We start from the raw sequence: 10,283 nt of genomic DNA, 5'->3' as shown, positions 1-10,283 counted from the left end.
ATGAATCATACTGCCCAACGAGCCATATGTTGCTGCAGAAAGCATTCACTCCCTGCATTCACTAGGGATGAGAGCCAAGTAAATATAATAAACAACTTTTAACCCATCAAAAACAAGAACGAAATTCCATTTGAAGCTAGATTCAATCAGCAGGCTGTAAGTCATTTTGGTGTTGAAAGCTTACACTCTCCCATGATGCAATAGCCTGATTTAGACCTCCATACTCCTTCACAACATTGCAGCTCTTATGCCATGGAAAGGTGCTCTCTCCACTGTTACAAAAACATCAATAATTTTTCAAGTTCAGTGTATTTACGTAAAACTACAGTCTCTGGAAGGTCCTCCTTGGATTCCATTTCTTGCATGTTGGCCTCCCCCGTTTCCAACCCTCAGGCATGTATTCTACCTCCATGGCAAGGACAGTGTTTGGTTAAGTACAACTGAGCTATTTTATAATTAACTTTAAAACTTGAAATTAACATTGGATCATAGTCTTGTGAATGTACAAATGTGACTCTTGACCTCTTTACTAATAGAAAACCAGTTTCACCACTAACATGTCCTAGGCTTAAGAGATAATGAAATTATCAACCCAATATTTTTCTTTTGTTCTTTTTTTAATTGCAGCATAATTTGTATAGGGTAAAATTCACCTTTTTAATGTACTACTCTATGAGTTGGGCAAACACTTGCAGTTGTGTAACCAACACCACCAACAAGATATAGAACAGTTCTATCACCCTCCCAAAAACTCCCTCATGACTCTTTGTATAATAGTTAACTCTTACATCCGTCCCTAGCCCATAGCAATCTTTAATCAACCAAATCTTTGTATATGAACATGTTCATTATACCATACTCTTTTGCTCTAATAAAATAAGACTTAAATAGAATTCGAGGATCAAAATGAAATTTCATCTGCAGAAAGGGAGGAAAGCAAGTTAATACTGATACCCTTACATTTCTTATTTTTAATTTTCTTTTCTGTATTATGTGACCAATTCGCAGAATTCTTATTTAATAAAAAAAGATGATGGTATATGTTGTCGTAGACATGCAAAAAAAAATCACTTTCATCTCCATGGTGAGCAAATGTCATTTCTATAACAGTATCTTAATCATTAATTAGCTTATATTAACCTTCCGAAGTGATTAATAATAATTAAACCCTCCTCCTAATCGGAGATGTGAAAATGTTCTCAATTTGAATCCTGACTAATTGCTAGTAGCTGCCTAGAGTTCCAGATTACAAAGAATTCTGAAGCTTAACAGGAAATATTATTAATATCCAACATTTAAGTTTTAGAAATTATTAAGCATTGAATATGTATTGTCTTATTTAATCCTAACTACAAATCCAAGAAAATGTTGCTACTGTTATCCTCATGCTGTGGGAGGGGAAACTGAGTTTTAGAGAGATTACATAACTTACTCAAGGCCAAACAGGTGAGAAATGATGAAGCTGGGATTTGACCCCACATAGCCAGCCAGAGGTGGGTAGGTATCCACTTTACTACACCACACTCAAGCAATCAATCACATAATGTGGGAAGTCAGAATCTAAGTTTTGAATCTGGGCTAAAATCTGAATCATGTGTTAAGTAGTAAATGGGGAGAGGCCACAGAGCAAAAAGAGCCTTTTGGGAAAAAGGCAAAGCTGATGGAAAGGCCTAGCTGGAGGGAGAACAGGGTACATCGGAGGACCCTGGGTGCTGTCTGCCTGGAGCCCAGAGGCCCAGGAAGAACAGAGCAGGCAGAGACAGGCCTCCGCACCAGGGCGCTGCTGCCATGTGAAGGACTTTGATCTTTTTCTTAAGGACATTGGGAAGTTCCTGCATAGCTTGAAGCTGGCTGTGGACACAACTGGATTTAGGCTTCCAAAAGATCACTCTGCTTGTTGGCATTTTGAAGGCTTATTCACAAGGGTAAGGGAGGTGGGAGAAGAGCAGGTAGAAGGCCATTGCAAGCAATCCCGCTGACGGAGAGTCGTTGTATTAGCCATGGCTGTTTGGTGTCTATAACCTGCTGCTGTATTCTCACATCTGGGGCCATGCTGACCCTCCCAGGCTTAGCTAATTTCTAGAAATAGCTAACCATGGCCTGCAGGCATGCCTTTCATATGCAAACCAGCCAATGCAGAATCCACTCCACCACCTGCTTCCTTTGCAAGTTCCTATACTCCAGGCCACTGTCGACCTGCATTAATTATCCCAGGGCCCAGTAGAAACAGCCCCTATGCCCCTGAGCCTGCTGAAATTATTGAAACTAGTCAATCCTAAACCTGCTTACCCTGGCTTCCCCGTTCCTTCCCACAGAAACCACAATCGGGACTCTTGCCTATGTTCCCCATCACTCACTCAGCCTCCTGACCAATCTCGGTGCTTCCCCGTGTGGCCCCGTGACGTGGTGTGCCCTCTCCTCTTGGGATCTGTAACTATAACAAACTGTCTTTTCAATGATAGTCATCTCCTGATCTGTTGGCCTCATCATACCTGAATAATAATAAAACCTACATTTAGAGAGGGCAACCCTGAGGGATGTTGGGGGCACAACTGATAGGACATGGTGACTGAATATGGGGCAATGAGGGAGAGCTGGTGTCAAGGAGGACATCTAGGCCTCCGATCTGCAAGCAGAGAGAAATAATAGTAAATGCTAGGAGAGCACTTGCCATGTTCCAGGCGCTATTCTGAACACTTTACCTACCAAACTCATTCAACCTTCTTTAAAATCCTGTTTTTTATCCCCATGTCACATGGGCTGAAACAGATACAGAGAAATTAAGTAATCTGCTGTGGCAGAAACTAGCTAACTGTTCATCCATCCATCTCTTTCGCTTCCTGAAGGCAGCTCGGCAACATGTCCCAGCCTCCCCTGAGCTTAAGTGTGGCCAAGAGACGAAGTTCTGGCTACTAGAACATGGAAAACAATGATGTGTGGCACGTCAGGCCTGGCTTATAAAAACCTCCCACGTGCCATCCTGTGGACTGTAGGTTGACAAATGAACTCTGGAAGCCCCCTGTTGAAGGTAGCGGAGCCATAAAATGGATGGAGTGTGGGTCCCAGAATTAAGGAAGAGCAGATTCCTTCTATAAAATACCAGATAGTAAATATTTTAGGCTTTGAGAGCTGAGAGGTGGAATTGAGGATATTATGCAGACACTTTTATTACCATTTAAAGTGTGGTCACATAAAAACGTAAAAACATTCTTAGCTCACTAGTCTTACGAAACACATGCAGCGGGCCAAATCCAGCCCACGGGCCTTTGTTTATCAAGTCCTGTCCGAAGTGGTCACTGAAAGGAAAGTCACATGCTGATCTAGAAAACTTTCCATGAGTGGATAGTAGACTGCAGTGTACCCAGCCACTGGAAGGTTGGGGCTATTTGTCCCAGCAGTGAGCCTCCATAAGTGCCCCAAGTCCACAGAGCTAGGAAGTAGCAAAGGTCAGATTTGAATCCTTGTAGTCTGGTTCCTGCGCCTCCACTCTCTGATGCTATACAGTGTAGTGTCCTCCTGAGAAAGAAGGCCAAGTGTGATTACTGGTATCCACCAAGGGGGTGGGAAGAAGCTGAGGACGCCCGAACGTTTCATATTGCCATGGCTGTTCTAATCTTGAGTTAAAAGAAAGTACACAGAGGCAAGCAACAAAAGTTCTACTTAAATATCCAATTTTAGTAAAAAGAGTTCTCATTCAGCAGCGTCAAGGATGATGTAGTGTAACCGTTCTTTCAAAAAGTGCAGACAACTGTAGGACTGTTTGGCATCTTATAAATACCTCCAAGTGCCATTTCTTCTAGCTACAACTCTACCTGTCACCTTATCAGGGATGTCCCCAAATGTAGAGCCCTGTAAATCAGGAAGCATGCAGCATTCTGATGGAAGTAGGTGGAATGGAGAGATGCGTAAGGCCTGGCTCTGGGTCATCCCATACTTCCAAGATCTCCATTCCTTAAAGATTTTTGACACCTTATTTAAAATGACTGAGGAAACAGCAAAAGATTTATTCTTGGAACTTTACAAAAAGTGGGGGTTGGCTAATACAGATTGTCCAGACTGTGTCCAAGTTCAAAATGTTGGATGGTATATAGTGTACAGTGAAGGTTTTCTTGGCAAAAATTTGGAAAGAAATAAATCGGCATTCCAAAATACTATTTCTGCTCATTTTTGTCATCCTTCCCCACCCGGCAGGATTTGTTTACATTGATGTTTATAGTTACTGGTTGGCCTCAAAATAGATATTTTAATTCTGAGATCTTGCTCATGGTTAAAGAATGTGAAAAGAAGGTTTCTGTGGTGATGTTTTCATTTTGAAATTAGGGATGCAGTTGATTAATCTCTCCTATCCATCTCATGAAGCAGAGGATGATTGATTAATGTAGAAATAAAAGTTGTTAGAAAACAGTTAAAAGTATTCACTTTGGAATTTTCCTTACATGTTTTTGCTTTTGTTTTTTATTTTTATTTTATTTTATTTTATTTTTTTGTTCAGGAAGGTAGGACAAAAGGTTATTTTTATTTACAACATTTATTTATCCCAGACCCAAAGCTATAAAGAGAGACAAATTTTTATATATATGTGTGTGTGTGTGTGTGTGTGTGTATATATATATATATATATATATATATATATAATTTGCTCTATTTGTGAATACTCCATTATTACTAATTGTGATTTGGTTCTACCATCCCAAATTCTAGAAAAGCAACGCACAGTAAAAGTAATCTTACACAATGCAATCAGAACTAATAGTTGGTTAATTTTTAAAAGTCCATGGATCATAAAAATTGATACATAATACTTTAAATATTTTAACAAAAATTTTTTTAATGTACTTACATCTTTATCATCTTTTGGTGTAAAGCAGTGCACCATCTTTCCTTTGAGCATTGGTCCATGATTGAAGATCCAGTCAAGTAGTTTAAACACAACCCAACCATAACACATAGCTTAAATTCCAATTTCAGTTGTGGGCAAAGAGGAATGAGAATTTTAAGACATTCAAGAACCAATTGTGGGGTGCAGGATCTTTCTTAATTTTTATTTTGTTTTTCTAGTTGCCCACACATAATTCAATTGCCACTTTAATGACTCATCCTTATTAAGTTTTTCCAAAATATCTTACTTAGTAGTCATAGATATAACACACTCCTTTTGCACTCACGTTTCATAGATTTATGTGAAATTCAAATTACATAATTATAATAATCCACAAAACCTGCATAAATTGGTATGGGTATAAATTCAACTGCATATAATTCAACCGGTGACAGGAAAAATGCACATCTGAATCTAGAACAGCCTTGAACATTTAGCTTGGTTTATTAAGGGAATGAAGAAATGCAGTTACTCCTATGAGTCTAACCGGTAGAGGTCAATTTGAAGATCTTTGAATGTGCATGTCAAGTGATGTTTGCATGTTTTACAAATCCTCTATGTTACTATAACTAAATAAACATGGTAATGGTGAGACTGCCTGGGATACAATGGTGTAATGGAAGCAGTAGTGATTCTGACGTACTTGGATTTAAACATGATCATCTTAGTAGTAGTGGCAACACAGTAGCAACAAAAGCAGTTATTGTCATCATTATTTTTAAATTGACTTAAATAGTAGTAATCTTAACACACTATGGATGTATTTATGTGTCAGCAACTGTATTCATATGCTTATAGAAATTGTCAAATGCTTTCAAATATTTTTGCAGACATAAAACTCAAAATCTTTAATTCTGTGATATTGAGAATGAACTTTCTAGAATAAATAAATACATTTCTGTCTGATGAATTTCTATTCATCTTTATCTACTTTCCCTAGCTTTAGACAGACCAGTGGTTCTCAACTGGAGCAGTGTCTCACACACACATCCCCCCAGGGAATTTTGGAAATGTATGGAGGCTTTTTGATTTGTGCTATGATTGCTGGGTGCCACTGGCATTTAGTGGAAAGGGTTCTCCAATGCTGGAATTCCAGCAACGTGTAGGACAGTTTTATATAACTCGAATGTCCACCCAGCGGAAATACTCACAAAAGTGAAAACTCCCCCTCACCTTCTCGGATCTATTGTCTCACCAGCACCATCCAATGGAAATTCAATGTGGGCCACATACACATTGTAAATTTTCTGGTACCAACATAAAAAAAGAAACATGGGAAAATTAATTTCAATAACATTTTTATTGAAATTAATATTTCTAATATAATATCATTTCAACATGTTATCACAATGAAAAAATTATTAGTTTGACATGCTCCCTGTGCTATATTTTCAAAATGCAGCATGTATTTCAAATTTACAGCACATTTCAACTTGGACTAGACACATTTCCAGTGCTCTGTAGCCCCATGTGGTGATGGCTCTTAGAATGGACAGTGTAGTCTACCTCAAAGCCCTTTGACATGGCTAGACCACAAATCCTGTCCTACCACTCTCCTACTTGAAACATTTGCTGCATGTGATTGGCATATTAGGGTTAGGGAATGAACCAGGAGTTTAACTTTCTTTCCTGTCTGGCTATGTTCCTTGTGTAGACACTTTCTTTCTCTGACAGGAACCCCAGATATCAGAGTGCATGAATACCAAGATCCTACCTGAAATCCCTAACAAGTCTGAACTATGACCTTCCTGGGGAACCTGGGTAAGGTTATTCTTGGGGTAAGGAATTAAGGGAGGCAAAACCAGGGACTTAAATTTATTTGGTCCTTAACATAAAAGGGAAATGGGGTTACCTCTTTGCAATTTAAGTTTATTCTGGAAAATATTAATGAAGCAGTGTTCATATTTGGGGCACTGTACGATTTGGAGGAATTTGATACTGTCCTGTGCTGCTCAATGTATAACTTCTGTTAAACCAGACTTGACAGTGTGATTGGGCTTGAGTTAAGTTGGAAAATATACCATGGTCCACACCTTCTCAAATAGGTTTCCGTATGAATATGAAGCCTAATGTCTTAAGATATCCATTGTGTGTAACAACTTAACTTCTCTCCTATGCGTGAAGATGGTACTAGTTATGTATCCTCCTTAGGAGATTCAAGGAAATAGCCGTTCAAGCCATTTCTGATGAGCTGAATTCTCTCTGAGAAAGGCTGCATGTTCTAATTTTTGATCTAAGATGTCGTTGCTTTACTTAATTTCTTTGTCTAGTTTGTTTCCGTTGAATATCATTTGAATTATAATCTTGCTGGTTCCATGAGTATAACAGAGAGTCATATAAGGTGTTTTGGGAAAAAGAGTGCATCCTTGGTGATGGCAGGTTTTCTCCAAAGAGAGAAAAATTCACAGTGTGGTTGTGAACAAGTTTGGCTACATAGACCAATAAATGCTGGCCAGGCCCCTCACTTAAGAGTCAGCATGGCAGCTCAGAGGGAGGGACTACCCCCACCCTCCACCCCATTTCTTCCCTTCCTCTGCCTCCTTCATTATTGTGGGAGAAGAAATGGAAGAGTTATATAATGACTACAAGACAAAACTTGTAAGTTGACTCTTTTCTTCTTCTTTCCACATACTTACATGTGGACAGCAGAAAAGCAAGACGGGACTTCCAAGATGAGGGGCAGACAGCTCTCTCAACAGACTCCCACTTCCTGGGCAGAGGCAGTGGGCTGAGTGAGCGCCTCCCAGAGCCCAGTCCCATCTCTCTCCCCTTGGGCCTGCAGGGGAGTGTATGGATTTAGACTAAGGCAGGGTGGGGAGAACCCACATCAGTGCCACATCCTAGCTTTTAACAGAGATTGCCAGCAGGAGGAGGAAGAGCTGCCTGTCAAGAGCTTGTCTGCCTCTTCCTAAAAGCATGCTTGGGCTATTACTGCTTGAGTGAGTAGCAAGGTCCAAAACTCAACTGAAAGAGGAGCAACCGGTAGGATCGCATCACCAGAATCCTTAACTGGATATTAGGTGGTAAGCACTGAACACAAGTTCTACAATGGCAGATTTTTTGTTTTTGTTTTGTTTTGTTCTATTGTTATTGTTGTTGTTCATTGGTATACCCCAGCACCAAGAACAGAGCTGGCATGTAATGGGAGCTCACTGCCTGTCAAACGAATAAAAGCCTGCACAGGTACATGGTGAAACATGAGTACCAGGGCAGAGTGTAGCCTCCAGAAGTGGCTGTCCAATTCAAGAGCCACTAGCCACATGTGGCTACTGAAATTTAAAGTAAATACAATAAAAAGTATACTTTCTCAGTTGCACTCACCATATTTCAAGTGCTCAGTAGCTGCACATAGCTAGAGGCTATTATATTGAAAATTGCATATATAGAACATTTTTATCATTTCAGAAAGCTCTTTTGGACTGTGCTGCTTTAGAGTCTAACTGCCTCTTCTACTGACTAGCTGAGAAAACTTAAGCAAATTAGTTCCCTCAGTTTCGTGACTATTAAATGAGTGAATAGATGAAAGCACTTAAAACAGGGCTGGCACACAGCACTATCATTAGCTAAAAATGATTTTGTGTAGGGATGCCGGCCCGATAAAAGGGGCCGGGTCCCTGGATCCATGTACCGTGTGTGTGTATATAGTTTTTTCCTACATGGTACAACAATAAAACACTGACTCAAGGACAGCAATTTTGAGTCTGCAAAGTCTAACGCTACTGCCTACCCTCAAGTCATGACAAAGAATATTCCTAGAATTGCACACTGGTGTCTTACAATCATACATGAAACTAAAGACAGATTGTCCCTAAGAGAAGAGGTGCTCAAGGCAATGATTCCCATGGCCCTTGTCTTTCCCAGAGCTGGGAACTTTGTTGTAAATGGGCAATAACTATGAGGATGCAGATTTCCATCAGCTTTTATTGGAAGATCAAGTGCTCAGAGGAGAGCCGTAGCCCCCACTGCCATGCTGTCTGTTGATAAACACAAATAGGCAACACATTTATTTATCCCAAACTTTGCTCCCATTGAAGAAGTCCCACTGGACCTTTTAAAATTTTTCTCTCTTAATTACCTACAAAATTGCTTGACCTTTTCCTTTTGCCTTGGGAGATATGACCTGATCACTGATGTCATTCTATGATGGAAAAGTTTCATTTTAGAATATTTCATTTATTAACATAATTTTTAATGAATTGATAAAATGTATCATCCTTAATAATGCTATTCTTATTTTGCTTAAATGAAATTTTATTCACATCAAGCCATATTTATTAAACTTGCATTTCAAGTTTAAACTTGTATTTGATAACAAAGCTTAGAATCTACTTGAAGTATAAAACATTGCCAAATCTGAAATACAATTTAGGTACTCAGTGAACAGAGAGGAAATCTGTTCCTTTGGTTCATTTTGATGACCAACATGTTTTTCTGGAGGTGACCCTACTTGTTGCTAAGCAATGGGTATGTACGCATAAAATGATTCATAGAGTTCTCTGGAAGAGCAAGGGTTGGCACCTTCTCCTTGTTCATCTTTAGGTACTTTTTAATGCCAAATAGAAAAATTTCTGCCATTTTCTCTGTTCTTCAGTACCACTGCATGGCCCAGCCTGGTTTGTTACTGCATATAGAGTCTGCATATAGGTATATGTTTCTCTATGTTTGGAAATTAATGGGACCTTATTATGCTCTATGTGATGCCAAACAGCTCCTGGGAAAACAACCATATTTAGTAACATATTCTGAACTAATAATAACCTTAATTATCCAGAGCAGAAATGGGCTTTTTGTTTCTTGCATTCTGAGCTCATGCAATCCTAGCAACTTTCATTGTAAATTGTTGTGAGGAGCATAAATAATCAGAAACATTTCTTTAAGTTAAACCTGGATGGAGGTAGGAGATCTCAGTTTTAGCCTCAGTTCCACAGTGAACCACCTTTTCTCCTTGAAAACTTCACCTAACTTCTCTGGACCATAGGCTTTGGAAAAGACATTTGTAAATGCCAGGTTCATTTAATAATTTCTAATTCATTCTTTAACAATAAAGATGCCATTACACTACTGAGGAAATACCATAGATAATTCCACAAATAGTGTTGGGTTTTTTTTTTCCTCAAAAAAATGATGTTCTTAAGGTTTTGCTTTCTAGAAATCATGTCAGAGAACTTAAGAAAATCCAGTTTTCAAAAATATCCAAAATTATGTATCGTTAGGGCTCAGCATAAGAGATGTGTTGTCATCTGAAGTACATCTCTGCTGGTTCCCATGTTCCTTGTCCATCATTGGAAATTCTCAAACTTCCTGTCTACCCCTTCATACACCCCGAGGGAGTTCATCCAATTTAGTACTCTCAGATCTGACTAAGTGACAAGGACTGATAAACCAGTCTCCAGTCCGGCCTGTT

This window comes from Propithecus coquereli, unplaced genomic scaffold (assembly GCF_000956105.1).
Source record: "Propithecus coquereli isolate 6110/MARCELLA unplaced genomic scaffold, Pcoq_1.0 Scaffold48, whole genome shotgun sequence".
In the NCBI taxonomy this organism is placed as follows: domain Eukaryota; kingdom Metazoa; phylum Chordata; class Mammalia; order Primates; family Indriidae; genus Propithecus; species Propithecus coquereli.
Note: the sequence above shows the minus strand (reverse complement) of the source record.